The sequence below is a fragment of the Zingiber officinale genome, chromosome 10A (assembly GCF_018446385.1).
Source record: "Zingiber officinale cultivar Zhangliang chromosome 10A, Zo_v1.1, whole genome shotgun sequence".
Lineage (NCBI taxonomy): Eukaryota > Viridiplantae > Streptophyta > Magnoliopsida > Zingiberales > Zingiberaceae > Zingiber > Zingiber officinale.
Genome location: NC_056004.1, coordinates 38,551,562 through 38,569,157, shown reverse-complemented (window position 1 = coordinate 38,569,157; position 17,596 = coordinate 38,551,562).

Sequence of the window (17,596 nt, the reverse complement as noted above, 5' to 3'; positions counted from 1 at the left end):
AGGGTTACCGCTCCCTAGGGTTTTACCTTTTGCCTAACCGCAGCTAGGACTTTCCTGAAATTCTTAAGTAGACTTGTTAGACTACAAAACATCTTAACTTTGAATTCTTTGCCATTATCAAAACACGAGTTCGATCGTCGGATGCTTCCCGCACCAACAAAGCCAACTTATTATAATGAATCTAATTCATTAAATTAAGTTAATTTAATGAGTCATAATCAAAATTAGACTCATTGAATACATGAATCCACTTGAGTCCAACTCAAGTTAGCCCAATTAGGATTACTCTTAATCCAATTTGATTCATCAAAAGAATCTAATCCTCTTGGTTCATCATATGAACCTAATCTCCATCTAATTGTCCTTAGTGTGTGACCCTATAGGTTCTTGTAACGTTGGCAATGCCCTAAACCCATTTAGGAGCATAAGTAATGAGCGGTATCTAGCAACACATCATTACTACCCAAGTTACAAGAATGTTGAGATCCAACATCACCTTGTGACTACTAATTGTGACTCCTCACAATATATGACAAGTGTCCTTCTATCCTAGACATCTAGATTGATTAATGTGAGGCATACACCGTGTCATCCTCAAATTAATCTAAATCTTGAACTCCAAGTAGACTCACTCGATCAAATGAGCTCAACATCTCATGTTGACTCATTTGGGCATGGTCATGCACTTCGTGGTCTAACTCTATCAAGAATTCCGATGTCACTCCCGTCATATGGGAGGGATAGATCCCATCTACATCACTCACATCCCTCTGCATAATTTGTTATATACCCAGTAATCGCCTTTATAGTCCACCCAGTTATGGGTGACGTTTGACGAAACCAAAGTACATAACTCCTTATGTAGGGATCTATGGTGACTTCAGGTCTAAGGACTAGTAGTCATACTAATAGCCATATGAGAAAGTATATGACACTCATATAACGATCCATGATACTTTCTCATGGTGGGTCATTCAGTATACATTCTCTAATGTATACCCATGTGTCAACTTGATATCTCTATATCCATGACTTGTGAGATCAAGTCATCGAGTTGACCTACATGCTAGTCTTATTACATTAACATTGTCCCTGAATGTTAATACTCGACTAGGAATGATTAAGAGTAGTGTTCCCTATATCATCTCACTATCGGTTCAACTAACCGATTGATATAGGTGAGAACCGTCTACTCAAGGACATTATTATACTTAGTTTATTTGGCACCAATACAAGTAAGTATAATAACCAAAATCAAAATGCCTTTATTTATATAGAATATGATACAATAAGTCCAAAATACAATCATCAAATGATTGGCTCTAGGGCTCTAGCTAACAAGTATCATTGATCATTATATGAGTGTCATATACTTTCTCATGTGGCTATTAGTATGACTACTAGTCCTTAGACCTGAAGTCACCATGGTTCCCTACATAAGGAGTTATGTACTTTGGTTTCGTCAAACGTCACCCGTAACTGGGTGGACTATAAAGGCGATTACTGGGTATGTAACAAATTATCCGGAGGGATATGAGTGATGTAAATGGGATCTATCCCTCCTATATGACGGGGGTGACATCGATATTCTTGATAGAGTGAGACCACGAAGTGCATGGCCATGCCCAAATGAGTCAATTTGAGATATTGAGCACATTTGATTTAGTGAGTCTACTTGGAGTTCAAGATTTAGATTGGTTAGAGGATTACACGGTGTATGCCTCACATTGATCAATCTAGATGTCTAGGATAGAAGGACACTTGTCATATATTGTGAGGAGTCACAATTAGTAGTCACAAGGTGATGTTGGATCTCAAAATTCTTGTAACTTGGGTAATAATGATGTGTTGCTAGATGCCACTCATTACTTATGCTCCTAAATGAGTTTAGGGGAATTGCCAGCGTTACAAGAACCTATAGGGTCACACACTAAGGACAATTAGATGGAGATTAGGTTCATATGATGAACCAAGACGATTAGATTCATGTGATAAATCAAATTGGATTAAGAGTAATCCTAATTGGGCTAATTGAGTTGGACTCAAGTTGATTCATGTGTTCAATGAGTCTAATTTAGATTATGACTCATTGAATCAATTTAATTAAATAAATTAGATTCATTATATTAAATTTGTTTGAATTAAATGGTTGGATTAGATCAACCATGAGAGAGATTAAGTCAAGTTTGACTTGATTTGAGAGGAAGAGGAAGAGGAAGAGTCAAGTTTGACTTGACTTTATGCCACATCATTTGTGACTTGGCATTAAGTGGCCAATGATGATGTGTCACATCATCATAGTTGACACATGTGTGTGCCACCTAATGGAAATTACAAATTTTCTTTGCTTTAATGTGGCCGACCACATTAATGAGAGGAGTTACACTTGTTGTGGCTGGCCACTAAGGGAATGAATGGTATTCATTTTCATTCAAGTGAATTTTGGATTCCATCTTCTTCCTTGCTCTCTCTTCTTGCTCTCCCTCTCCTCATCTTGCCGAGACCTTCTTGGAGTGCTAGCACACTCTAAGGTTCTCCCTCCATCGAGTTGTTCGTGTGGATACGCATAGAGAGTTGTCTACCTTGACAACTTGAGATCCGGCACCTTGGACGAGCGGGATTCGTGAAAGGCACGCATCAAGGGTAAACTTGTACTCTAATGTAGATCTAGAGTTTATAAACTCGTACTCATAAGTTTTTCGAAAGTTTTATTCTTCGTACGGATCCGGCGGCGGGGCTTTCGGGGTTTCCGCGATGCGAAAAAGCGGTTTTCGCGGCCCGAAAAACCCAACAGTGGTATCAGAGCCACGTGTGAAGCTTGTACGAGTTTAGTTTTTGTTTTTATGACAAAAATTCAGCACTGTATTTTTCTGTAAATTTCTGTTTTTTATGATTTTTATGGGTATTTTTCTCGTAGAAGCGAAGCACAAGTGTTTCGACACTTGTAGGCTTCGACTACCGAGAAGTTTTTTCTGAAACGGCAAGGTTTCGCCCCAAAACATTTTGGGAAAGCAGACTAAGGCTCTGTAGGATCGCTTAGGGACACTCGCGATGGTTAGATCACGGGTAGGGGCGCTGCCCCTGGCCCCGCAAGGGGATTCGTTCAGCGATTGCGCCCGAAAACCGCTAAACGGGGCCGCCGGGAATTTTACTCGTAAAAATTAGTATTAAAATTACAGAAAATTATGGAAATTACATAATTTAGAATTATGTATAATTTGTGATAGTCATGGCTGAAAAGACCCAATCTGATTGGATTTGTGTTGTAATTCATATTACGGCCTGCGCGCTGTCATTTGTGTTGTGCGTGTTGTATATTTGATTCGCAACCTGCGCGTCGTGCCTTTCTCTATTTTATATTCTTGTTGTAAATTAGTTTAGACTCGAATGTAACTCGAGTTTTAAAATTGTAATGTACAAAATTGGAGCGGTGGAAGGTCCACTCGAGACGGAGTTACGAGGCGGGCGCGAACAACACAAGGTGGTCAAAGGGAGGAGCTTGAGAAGCTGTTGACCTTAGGTTGACCATCCAATCTTCTCATTGGCTTGAGAAGATCGTAGTAGGGCCATGACTAATCACAAATAAATTTAATTAATTGCTTGTGTGTATGTGATGCATGATTAGTAATTAATTAGTGCCTGACGATTAGATTAGATCTAAATCGTGTACAAGATGCACCCTCTCGATTAGATTAGATCTCAATCGCATCAACTCTAATGCCTACCGTGTCGTGATACCTATCACTACCTCGATCACATGTGTTGTTGAATCTGCCAAAGCAGAGCAACACATATTATCTTGGTAGGGTACGGAGGGACAATCTTGGTCCCGCTTATCAACGCATGGGCAAGTACAAACTCAATTAGATTGAGTATTCCTAGTTAACTCGGTTGGATCGAGTACAACTATAGGCATTCTTCCAACGGTTGGAAAGATAGGACATAAATCACATTTATATTAATTCTTGGGCGTATTAGCCAAAGCTAACTCAAGTTTTAATATAACTGCGGATAATGATCCTATAAACAAGAGTTGCATAGAGATGTAATTGGTAAATCGTTACCTACCGATCATACTAAATCTTGGGCGTATTAGCCAAAGCTAACTTAAGGGTTAGTATGATGTGGATCTTGTCCCACAAGAATTATAGAATTCAGTGGGAGCATCATTTAGTTAAAGGCCTAATTAAATGATTTAAAAGAATATGATATTTATTTTCTGCATTTTTCTGTTGTAGATAACCATGACATCGAATACGAACACCTTCTCTCTGCGTTCTGTCCTTGAGAAGGACAAGCTCAACGGAGCAAATTTCCTGGACTGGTACAGGAACTTGAGAATAGTTCTCACCCAGGAACGTAAACTGTACATTCTGGAGCAGCCCATTCCGGAGGCTCCTCCTGCCAATGCCACGCGAGCAGATAAAGATGCTTACAAGAAGCATCAAGATGACGCATTAGATGTGTCCTGTCTAATGCTCGCGACCATGAACTTTGAGCTTCAGAAGCAACACGAGTTGATGAGCGCTTACGATATGGTTGAACATCTTCGTAAACTGTATCAAGGACAAGCGCGACATGAGAGATTTGAGATCTCAAGGGCACTATTTCAGTGCAAGATGTTAGATGGGGCTCCCGTAGGCCCATATGTACTCAAAATGATTGGGTACATAGAAAACCTACAGAGGTTGGGATTCCCGCTTGGCCAAGAGCTGGCCACTGACCTGATCTTGCAATCCTTGCCGGATAGCTATAGTCAGTTCGTTCTAAACTACAATATGAACGAAATTGACAAGCCACTGCCCGAGCTGCTTAGCTACTGAGCTGAACCTTAAGAAGGCTAAGCCCCACTCTGTTCTGATGGTTCAGAAACACAAGGGCAAGGGCAAGCCCAAAGGCAAGGGAAATTCCCAAGCCAAGGGCAAAGGCAAGGCACTGAAGCCTAAAGAAGGGGTCGCCAAGGATGCTACCTGCTTCCACTGCGGTTATACCAGGCACTGGAAGAGGAACTGCAAGGTGTACCTGGAAGATCTTAAGAAGAAGCGAAGTGAGACTTCTACTTTAGGTATATATGTTATAGAAGTCAATCTATCTATTTCTTCATCATGGGTATTAGATACCGGATGTGCTTCTCACATTTGTACTAATGTGCAGGCGTTGAGAAATAGCAGGGCATTGGTGAAGGGCGAGGTGGACCTACGCGTAGGCAATGGAGCACGGGTTGCTGCTGTTGTTGTAGGGACTTATTTTCTATCTTTGCCCTCTGGGCCTGTATTAGAGTTGGATGATTGTTGTTATGTGCCTGCATTAACTAAGAACATAATTTCAGTTTCTTGTTTGGACAAGAAAGGTTTCTCTTTTATAATTAAGGACAAATGTTGTTCTATTTATTTAAAAGATATGTTCTATTGTAGTGCACCTCTGATGAACGGACTCTACATTCTAGACCTTGAAAACCCTATCTATAACATAAATACCAAGAGGTTCAAGTCAAATGACCTGAACCAAACCTATTGTAGGACCGTTAGATTCGATAGAGGGGGGTGAATATCGATTCGAAAAAGACGAGTATAAACGCAGCGGAAAAATAAAATAGACACAGATGTTTTTACTTCGTTCGGAGCCTGTGACGACTCCTACTCGAAGGCCCGTGGTCCTTGACCACTTTCGTTGGGCAATCACTAACAAGTCGAAATATGATTATAGAATAAGTACAGGAAATGCTAGTGAAAATAAAGCAATACCGACAAAGAAAATTAACTAAAAACCGAAGGAGCACTTTTGTCGGAGCGTTGTTGGCGTTGCACTGAACGTCGAGCAGTAAGACCAGCAGTAGAAGAGTTCTCAGTAAAAATTGATTCTGAAGCTCCTGCCTGGGGCTTCTTTTATATGCTGTTCCGAGCGCCTGGATCCCTTCCGGGCGCCTGGAATGTGACGTAGCTGCTCCACCCGAGATGCTCCACGTGGCGATGCGCAATCAGGATAAAGTTTGCCTCCCGGGCGCCCGGATCCCTTCCGGGCGCCTGGATTCCTTCCGGGCGCCCGGACCCTGTTTTCTCGCAGAATCCGTCCTGCACGACAAACGTTAGTCCGGAGGCAAATATATATCCTATAAAACAGATTGTTAGCACAATTAAAGTTCAACAAAGTAATAGCAAAGAGTATGACTTAGATTCCGTCTTTCCGAGACCGGAATCTAGTCACGATCTCGACTTAGATATCCGAAATGGATCTAAGCCGGATCGACGCCTAATGTTCCCTTCCCGGGAACGCGTCCTCACAGTCACTCCCTTCCAGTGACTTACCTTACTTACCTGCCAGACGTCCAGTCAGCCCGTCGACCTGTCGACCCGTCTGGACTTCTCGCCAAGCGTCCGGTCAGCCCGTCGACCCGCTTGGACTTCTCGCCAGCTATCCGGTCAGCCCGTCGACCTAGCTGGACTTCTCGCCAAGCGTCCGGTCAGCCCGTCGACCCGCTTGGACTTTTCGCCAGCTATCCGGTCAGCCCGTCGACCTAGCTGGACTTCTCCTGCACACTCGATCAAAGTGTCAGACAACAACAAAACTAACTTAACCTATTTATCATTCATCAAAACCTGGGTTAAATCGTTAGTGCTAACCGCACCAACACCTATCTCTGGCACTGTCACTTAGGTCATATAAATGACAAGCGTTTATCCCAGCTCCATAAGGATGGCTTGCTGGACTCATTTGATTTTGAATCTTATGAGACGTGCGAGTCATGCCTACTAGGCAAGATGACCAAGACTCCCTTTAATGGGCACAGCGAAAGAGCGACTGATTTGTTAGGACTCATACATAATGATGTATGTGGCTCTTTCAATGTTACTAGTAGAGACGGTTATAGGTACTTCATCACATTTACTGATGACTTCAGTAGATATGGTTATGTGTACTTGATGACACATAAGTCAGAATCCTTTGAAAAGTTCAAAGAATTCAAGAATGAAGTACAGAACCAGCTTGGCAAGAGTATTAAGATACTTCGATCAGATCGAGGTGGAGAATACCTTAGCCATGATTTTCGTGACTATCTAGCTGAGTGTGGGATTCTATCCCAACTCACTCCTCCTGGAACACCACAGTGGAATGATGTATCCGAAAGGAGGAATCGTACCCTATTAGATATGGTATGGTCTATGATGAGTCACACAGATCTTCTGACATACCTTTGGGGCTATGCTCTAGACACGGCAGCTTTTATACTCAACTGAGTTCCATCCAAGGCCGTGATAAAGACACCATATAGGATATGGACTGGGAGAGATGCCCAGGTGTCTTTTATGAGGATTTGGGGTTGTGAGGCTTACGTTCGATGTCAAGTCTCAGACAAATTAGAACTCAAATCGGACAAGTGCTACTTTATTGGATATCCCAAGGAAACTAAGCGATATTACTTCTACATTCCCAGTCAGCACAAGGTAGTTGTGGCAAAGACTGGTGTCTTTCTAGAAAGTGACTTTGTTTCTAGAAAGACTAGTGGGAGTACGTTCGATCTTGAAGAAGTTCAAGATACGGACCATAGCACTGAAGCCTCGATGGAAGTTGAACTGGAACCACAAAGTGTTGTGGATGATGTTGTTCCACAAAGAGTTGAGGAACAACAACCAGTTCAAGTAGACATACCTCTTCGCAGATCTGATAGGGTACGTCGTCAGCCTAAGAGATACTCCTTTCTCTTGTCTGACCATGATGACGTTGTGCTCATAGAGGATGAGCCTACCACCTATCAGAAAGCTGTGATGAGACCAGATTCCGAGAAATGGCTAGGGGCCATGAGATCCGAGATGGAATCCATGTACACCAACCAAGTATGGACTTTGGTTGATCCACCTGAAGGGGTAAAACCCATTGGGTGTAAGTGGGTCTTTAAGAGAAAGACTGACATGGATAGACTTATCTATAAGGGTCGCCTGGTAGCTAAAGGTTTCAAGCAGATTCATGGTATTGACTATGATGAAACCTTTTCTCTAGTAGTGATGTTTAAGTCCATTCGGATCATGCTTTCTATTGCAGCATACCATGACTATGAGATATGGCAGATAGATGTCAAAACCGCGTTTCTGAATGGAAACCTGATCGAGGATGTATACATGACACAACTTGAGGGTTTTGTAGATCCAAAGCATACTAGTAGAGTATGCAAGTTGTATAGGTCCATTTATGGACTAAAGCAAGCTTCTCAGAGCTGGAATCTTCGATTCGATGATGCAATCAAACAGTTTGGTTTCATCAAGAATGAAGATGAACCTTGTGTCTACAAGAAGGTTGTAGGGGATATAGTTGTCTTCCTCATATTGTATGTGGATGACATACTACTCATTGGGAAGGACATGCCTTTGCTACAGTCTGTCAAGACTTGGCTAGGGATATGTTTCTCAATGAAGGACTTAGGTGAGGCATCCCGCATTCTAGGGATACAGATCTATAGAGATAGATCTAAGAGATTGCTTAGCCTAAGTCAGAGTACATATATTGACAAGGTACTCCTACGGTTTGCCATGCAGAACTCCAAGAAGGGATTTCTGCCGATGTCACATGGCGTGAGTCTTTCGAAGACTCAAGGTCCCTCTTCTAGAGAGGAGAGAGACCGCATGGATAAGATCCCTTATGCCTCTGCCATAGGATCTATCATGTACGACATGCTATGTACTCGACCTGATGTCTCGTATGCTTTGAGCATGACGAGCAGATACCAGTCAGATCCAGGTGAAAGTCACTGGATAGCGGTCAAGAATATTCTTAAGTACTTAAAAAGAACTAAAGAATATTTCTTGATATATGGAGGTGATGACGAGATAGCTGTAAAGGGTTACAGTGATGCTAGCTTCCAGACCGATCAGGATGATTATCGATCGCAGTCAGGGTTCGTATTTTGCATAAATGGTGGTGCTGTGAGCTGGAAGAGTTCGAAGCATGACACAGTACTTGATTCTATGATAGAGGCCGAGTACATTGCTGCATCAGAGGCAGCAAAGGAGGCAGTTTGGATCTGCAAGTTCATCAATGAACTCGGGGTGGTTCCTAGTATCGTTAACCCTTTTGAGCTATATTGTAACAACAATGGAGCTATAGCACAGGCGAAGGAACCTTGCTCACAAAAGCGGACCAAACACATACTACGGTGCTTCCATCTCATTCGAGAGATTATCGAGAGAGGAGATTTGAAGATTTGCAGAGTACCTACAGAGGCTAACATCGCAGATCCCTTGACCAAGACTTTGGCACAGAGGAAGCATGATGGTCACACTAGGTCATTAGGGCTTAGAGCCTACACTGATTGGCACTAGTGCTAGTGGGAGATTGTTAGTTAGAGCCCTAGAGCAAATCATTTGATGATTGTATTATGGACTTGTTGTATCATATTCTTATATATAAATAAAGGCATTTGTTTTTGGTTATTATACTTACTTGTATTGGTGCCAAATAAACTAAGTATAATAGCGTCCTTGAGTAGAAGGTTCTTACCTATATCAATCGGTTAGTTGAACCGATGGTGAGATGATATAGGGAACACTACTCTTAATCATTCATAGTCGAGTATTAACATTCAGGGACAATGTTAATGCAATAAGACTAGCATGTAGGTCAACTCGATGACTTGATCTCACAAGTCATGGATATAAAGATATCAAGTAGACACATGAGTATGCATTGGAGAATGTATACTGAATGACCCACCATGAGAAAGTATCATGGATCGTTATATGAGTGTCATATACTTTCTCATGTGGCTATTAGTATGACTACTAGTCCTTAGACCTGAAGTCACCATGGTTCCCTACATAAGGAGTTATGTACTTTGGTTTCGTCAAACGTCACCTGTAACTGGGTGGACTATAAAGGCGATTACTGGGTATGTAACGAATTATGCGGAGGGATGTGAGTGATGTAGATGGGATCTATCCCTCCTATATGACTGGGGTGACATCGATATTCTTGATAGAGTGAGACCACGAAGTGCATGGCCATGCCCAAATGAGTCAATATGAGATATTGAGCTCATTTGATTTAGTGAGTCTACTTGAAGTTCAAGATTTAGATTGGTCAGAGGATGACACGGTCTATGCCTCACATTGATCAATCTAGATATCTAGGATAGAAGGACACTTGTCATATATTGTGAGAAGTCACAATTAGTAGTCACAAGGTGATGTTGGATCTCAACATTCTTGTAACTTGGGTAGTAATGATGTGTTGCTAGATACCGCTCATTACTTATGCTCCTAAATGAGTTTAGGGGCATTGCCAACATTACAAGAACCTATAGGGTCACACACTAAGGACAATTAGATGGAGATTAGGTTCATATGATGAACCAAGAGGATTAGATTCATGTGATGAATCAAATTGGATTAAGTGTAATCTTAATTGGGCTAATTGAGTTGGACTCAAGTTGATTCATGTGTTCAATGAGTCTAATTTAGATTATGACTCATTGAATCAATTTAATTAAATGAATTAGATTCATTATATTAAATTGTCTTGAATTAAATGGTTGGATTAGATCAACCATGAGAGAGATTAAGTCAAGTTTGACTTGATTTGAGAGGAAGAGGAAGAGTCAAGTTTGACTTGACTTTATGCCACATCATTTGTGACTTGGCATTAAGTGGCCAATGATGATGTGTCACATCATCATAGTTGACACATGTGTGTGCCACCTAATGGAAATTACAAATTTTCTTTGCTTTAATGTGGCCGACCACATTAATGAGAGGAGTTACACTTGTTGTGGCTGGCCACTAAGGGAATGAATGGTATTCATTTTCATTCAAGTGAATTTTGGATTCCATCTTCTTCCTTGCTCTCTCTTCTTGCTCTCCCTCTCCTCATCTTGCCGAGACCTTCTTGGAGTGCTAGCACACTCTAAGGTTCTCCCTCCATCGAGTTATTCGTGTGGATACGCATAGAGAGTTGTCTACCTTGACAACTTGAGATCCGGCACCTTGGACGAGCGGGATTCGCGAAAGGCACGCATCAAGGGTAAACTCGTACTCTAATGTAGATCTAGAGTTTATAAACTCGTACTCGTAAGTTTTTCAAAAGTTTTATTCTTCGCACGGATCTAGTGGCGGGGCTTTTGGGGTTTCCGCGACGCGAAAAAACGGTTTTCGTGACCCGAAAAACCCAATAGTTACTGTGGGGAGTTTCAAATTTCAAGATTGCCTTGCTCACATGCAATTGCCATCATAATTCACCGGAACATGGATACACTCCCATATTGTGAGCATTATTTTCATTCACAGAATTGGAAAACGACATACATGGATCGTATTTACCCCTGTCGAAGCAAGGAATTTTGGCCTAGGGGAGTCAACAACATTATAGGGCTATGTCCCCGTAGCCTTGTGCAGCCTGGTAGGCAGAAGAAGGCAAGGATCGAGTCGAAACATAATGGGAAGATAAAAATCAAATGCAGTAGGTGCAAACAACTGGGTCATAATCGGAGGACATGTAGAATGCCACCAGCCCCTGGTTTTTTATTGAATTGTAAATTGGAGGAGTTGAGCCATATGTTTTGTATGAAGTACATATATAGGATTGTAAGAAAAACAGTTGTGGAAAGTGATTTTTCTGTTATATAGGTTTATGGAGTATTTATTTTGTGTTACAGTGTTATTGTAGGTATGAGAAGTGTAAACCATCACCTACAAGGCAGAAATAATACTTCACACCATATCTCCATTGTGTAAAATAAAAATGCGATACATTTCAATTCAATAGGAAGGGGTTCGTAATTTCAAAGTCACGTAAATATGTGGTGAAATATAAATGAGATAAAACTCGCACAAAGGGATTGTAGTAATCCTTGCAAAATAAGATAGGACAACATTTCTCGGTCATTGAAAAATAAAAGAGGTGCACTGTTCCGTGGCAAATGGTACGAAGCTATACCTTCTTAGAAAGGGGTATAAATACGTTTTGACACCATATAAACCATCTCCCCAATAAGAAATTCGGAGGGAACGTTATTTCAGGTAAATCCAAGTAGGAGAGGGACATCAGTGGGTTTTGGACAAAATCCACTGATGGACTTACACCTCTGATTTGACCCATTTTAGTTCGAATGGTCATCTGGAGTTGCAAGGACTCCAAATCTGCTGGCAAATCCTTATTTAAACCTCTATAGGTGCTGGGAAAAAAATAAATATAATCAGCCTCCGTTGGGCCTGATATGCTTCAATATCAAGCCCAACGTGGGTCTGATATGAGTGCATATCAGGCCCAACGTGAGCCTGGTATCGTATCTTTTCATAAAGCTTGATTCTAACTCCCCCTAATATAAACTCCAAACATTCTAACAGTGTCCTGATAAAAAAAATAAATAAGATCAATTTTAAAAGTCCCCTTCCATAGGGTTGAAAAGAAAAGTTGTGCAGTGTTCCGTGCCAACTAGCACTGAGCAATACCTTTTTAGAAATGGGGTATAAATACGTTTTGACACCAGATATAGCTTCTCCCCAGTCAGACCTTCACAGGAAACGTGATTTCAGGTAAATCCAAGTAGGGGAGGGCCATCAGTGGGTTTTAGTCAAAACCCACTAATGGACCTAGACACCTCTGATTCGACTCATTTCAGTTCGAGTGGTAATCTAGAATTGCAAGGACTCCAAATCTGTTGGCAAATCGTTATTTAAAGCTCTATATGTGCAGGAAAAAAATAAAATATAATCAGCCTCCGTTGGGCCTGATATGCTTCAATATCAGGCCCAACGTAGGGCTGGTATCGTATCGTATCATAAAGCTTGATTCTATCTCCCCCTAATATAAACTCCAAACATTCTAACAGTGTCCTGATAAAGAAAAATAAATAAGATCAATTTTAAAAGTCCCCTTACATAAGGTTGAAAAGAAAAGTTGTGCAGTGTTCCGTGCCAACTGGCACAGAGCAATACCTTCTTAGAAATGGGGTATAAATACGTTTTGACACCAGATATATATTCTCCCCAGTCAGACCTTCACAGGGAACGTGATTTCAGGTAAATCCAAGTAGGGGAGGGCCATAAGTGGGTTTTGGTCAAAACCCACTGATGGACCTATACACCTCTGATTCGACCCATTTTAATTGTAGTGGTAATCTGGAGTTGCAAGGACTCCAAATCTGCTGGCAAATCATTATTTAAATCTCTATAGGTGCAGGGAAAAAAAATAAAATATAATCAGCCTCCGTTGGGCCTGATATGCTTCAATATCAGACCCAACGTGGGGGCTGGTATCGTATCATTTCATAAAGCTTGAATCTATCTCCCCTAATATAAACTCCAAATATTTTAATAGGGCCTGATCAAAAAAATTAAATAACATCAATTTTAAAAGTCCCCTTCAAAAAAGTTATGCACTGTTCCGTGCCAACTGGCATGGAGCAATACCTTCTTAGAAGGGGTTGGTATCGTATCATTTCATAAAGCTTGAATCTATCTCTCCCTAATATAAACTCCAAATATTTTAACAGGGCCTGATCAAAAAAATTAAATAACATCAATTTTAAAAGTCCCCTTCAAAAAAGTTATGCACTGTTCCGTGCTAACTGGCATGGAGCAATACCTTCTTAGAAATGGGGTATAAATACGTTTTGACACCAGATATAGCTTCTCCCTAGTCATACCTTCACAGGAAACGTGATTTCAAGTAAATTCAAGTAGGGGAGGGCTATCAGTGGGTTTTGGTCAAAACCCACTTATGGACCTAGACACCTCTGATTCGACCCATTTCAGTTCGAGTGGTAATCTGGAGTTGCAAGGACTCCAAATCTACTGACAAATCGTTATTTAAAGATCTATAGGTGCAGGGAAAAAAATAAAATATAATCAGCCTCCGGTGGGCCTGATATGCTTCAATATCAGACCCAACGTGGGCCTGATATAAGTGCATATCAGGCCCAACGTGGGGCTGGTATCGTATCGTTTCATAAATCTTGAATCTATCTCCCCCTAATATAAACTCCAAACATTCTAACAGTGTCCTGATGAAAAAAATAAATAACATCAATTTTAAAAGTCCCCTTCAGAAAAATTGTGCACTGTTCCGTGCCAATTGGCACGGAGCAATACCTTCTTAGAAATGGGGTATAAATACGTTTTGACACCAGATATAGCTTCTCCCCAGTCAGACCTTCACAGGGAACATGATTTCAGGTAAATCCAAGTAGGGGAGGGACATCAGTGGGTTTTGGTCAAAACCTACTTATGGACCTAGATACCTTTGATTCAACCCATTTCAGTTCGTGTGGTAATCTGGAGTTTCAAGGACTCCAAATCTGCTGGCAAATCGTTATTTAAAGCTCTATAGGTGCAGGGAAAAAAATAAAATATAATCAGCCTCCGTTAGGCCTGATACTCTTCAATATCAAGCCCAACGTGGGCCTGATATGAGTGCATATCAGGCCCAACGTGGGGTTGGTATCGTATCATTTCATAAAGCTTGAATCTATCTTTCCCTTATATAAACTCCAAACATTTTAACAGGGGTCTGATCAAAAAAATTAAATAACATCAATTTTAAAAGTCCCCTTCAGAAAAGCTGTGCATTGTTCCGTGCCAACTGGCACGGAGCAATACCTTCTTAAAAATGGGGTATAAATACGTTTTGACACCAGATATAGCTTCTCCCCAGTCAGACCTTCATAGGGAACGTGATTTCAGGTAAATCCAAGTAGGGGAGGGCCATCAGTGGGTTTTGGTCAAAACCCACTGATGGACCTAGACACCTCTGATTCGATCCATTTCAGTTTGAGTGGTATGATGGAGTTCGAAGGAATCCATCGGTGGTAGTCAATCATGGTTTAAAGCTCCATAGGTGTGCTGATAAGTGATGAAAAAAAATAAATTCAGGCACCATTAGGCTTGATATGATTGAATATCAGGCCCAACATGGGCCTGGTATGGTATCCTTTCTTAAAAATTGTTACTATCTCCCCCTTTCTAAAAACTCAAAATGTGCTACCATGCTCCTTATCAAAAAAGAAATTAAAATAAAATAAATTGATTCACCATAAATTTAATTTACACAAATAGTAAATCATTACAAGAATAGTATATTACAATTGTTCAGTATCTACAGTTTAAAATTTTTGTTAGACATGATTTTATGTCCAAGTCTAAATCTATAAGCTCTCATATCAGCTTATACAAAGTCTGTAGATCTCTGGAACATCAAACTCTCTGCATAGCGCATTATAAAAAAAGCACAATCCAACCTACAAAACAAAAGCAGAATGCATCATAAAAAAGCCAAATCCAATTATTATGGAACATACACAAATACTTATGATTTGCTTTGTGTGGGGCCAATAACTTGAATCATTTTATACTCTCTCCCGGATAAAGGTGCTAAACCTTTATGCCATCTAGTATAGTATGACCAGTTTAGCTCCTTAAAAAACAACACCTACAAATATCAAACCATAGTAATTAATACATAACCAATGATTATTGGATATAAGAAATTTGTTACTTACAGTTTGATTAAAAATAAAAGTGTAATTTTCTGTGGTGCCAAAAGAGTTATAATGAATTATTTGACCTTCCTCCAGGTCCATGACCATTAGATGCCAATGATCATCTTGGTTATTTAGAGGACAGAAAATATATCTAATGTCCTTGTCGTCATCAGTTTTTGCAGTTTGTTTCAATGCATCCACGTCCATCATTCTGAACAATTCCTATGTAAATAATAGAGCTATTTAGGTGACTGAATCCAATATATATTATAAATAATTTACAATGAGATAAGGGACATACTCGGAATCCAACCCCACAAAATATAGATGGGTGGTATGGTGAGTTAGAGTTTTTGGCTTCATTAGCAAGAATATTCCAATAAACATTTATGCAATCCCCATTGGTGTATTGCGTCCAATCAAATATTGTCATAAAAGATTGCATATATAAAGAGAAATTATCATTCATCCATATTGGTTGCACCGTCACCCTACATACAAGGATACAGTCAATGGTATTTAATAAATTAAAAGTAAAAAAATATCATTAAAGTCCAATAATAATCCTTCGTTGACATGTGGTTTAAGTATTTAGGCTGGCAACTACGTTACCTTAACTGACTGAGCTTCAATAATGCATCGGCTATCACACCATCTTGATACTTTTTAAAAAATGTCTTCGCTTACTGAGATAATTAAAATTATACTATGTCATTAAGGAATATAAAATAACAACTTACCTACTCTCGACCGTACCTTCAATATTTTGGTTTTGACCTTGTTAAGTTCATCACATTTTGTTTCTAGCTGCGATGAACTTGTATCTTCGATCTTTGATGGTGCAGGAGCATCTGGTTCGACAGTAAGAACAAGCTATTTTCCTTTTTTTTTGGTGCATTCGGCTATCAAACTTCTTTGGGTTCTCTTTCTTTTGGGGCCTACCCGAAAATTAGTTGAAATTATAGGCAGATTAGGGTCTATGCCTTCTGATGCTCTTGGCTCCCCTGATATGCTTTGTATGACTTGTTGGAGCTCTTTAATCTTATTTTCAGCATCGGCTATGATTTTGTCTTTAACATTTAAAATTCTGTTATCCACGTCAGAATTTATAGTGTCAGCCTTGGTGCCACTCGTATCCCGTTCCTTACGCATTTCACTTATTTGTTGATCCTTTTCTTTAAGCATAGATTCCATATCAGCAATCACAATATCCTTTGCTGCTACTAGACTATCCTTTTCTTCTATCACCGTTGCCAGGTTTTGATTAGCTTCCTCCAAACTTTGAGTAGCTTTATATAAATCTTGCTTTAAACTATCAATTTTTTTTATCCTTTTCCTTGCACAAAATATAATCTACCGTATCATCACACTGCAGTAGACCTTCTTCGGCTTGCTGTAAAGATTCTTGGCCAACCAACTCAAGAGACTCAGTTGGCTGAGGTCAGTTTGGTAGTAAATCCAACTCTGATTCTATCGGAATTAAATCTACTAAAATTTTATCTACAGTTACACGGTCTATCATTTTTTTGGCTGTGTCAACATGATAGTTAGGCCACCTCCACCATAGTATTCTTGGTAATTTTTCTGGATGGTCTGGATCAATAATGCTGATGTGCTCACACACCCATACCTACAATATGATTATAAAAATAATTTATAATATTTAAAAATATCGTGATATATATGTGTAATCAGACTTACAGCCAAAATATTTGGAAATCCCTTGAGCAAGGGGGCCTTGGGCGTTGCATCAGCAACCTGTGGTTTTGGTCTTAATGTAAGCTCCAATCCAATGGAGTCTAATTGTTGAGCCATGAAATTGTATACTGCATTGCACCAGTTAAACCTAGCTAAGTTGTCAAAATCATCTACAGAGTCAATTAAGGAGAGCACAGGTATTCTGAGAACACTACTACTCCCACAAAACAGAACAGTTGCAAAAAATTACAGGATATACAGCCAACAGTACATCTTGTCATTTGATATCGACTTGTTGGATCGAGACGCACTAGAGGGGGGGTGAATAGCGCTCGTGGCTATTTGTTCGATTATCGGAATCGTAAAGCGTTCGTAGAGTAATTAAAGCAGCGGAATAAAGGAAACAAACACAAGAACACAGTTGTTTACTTCGTT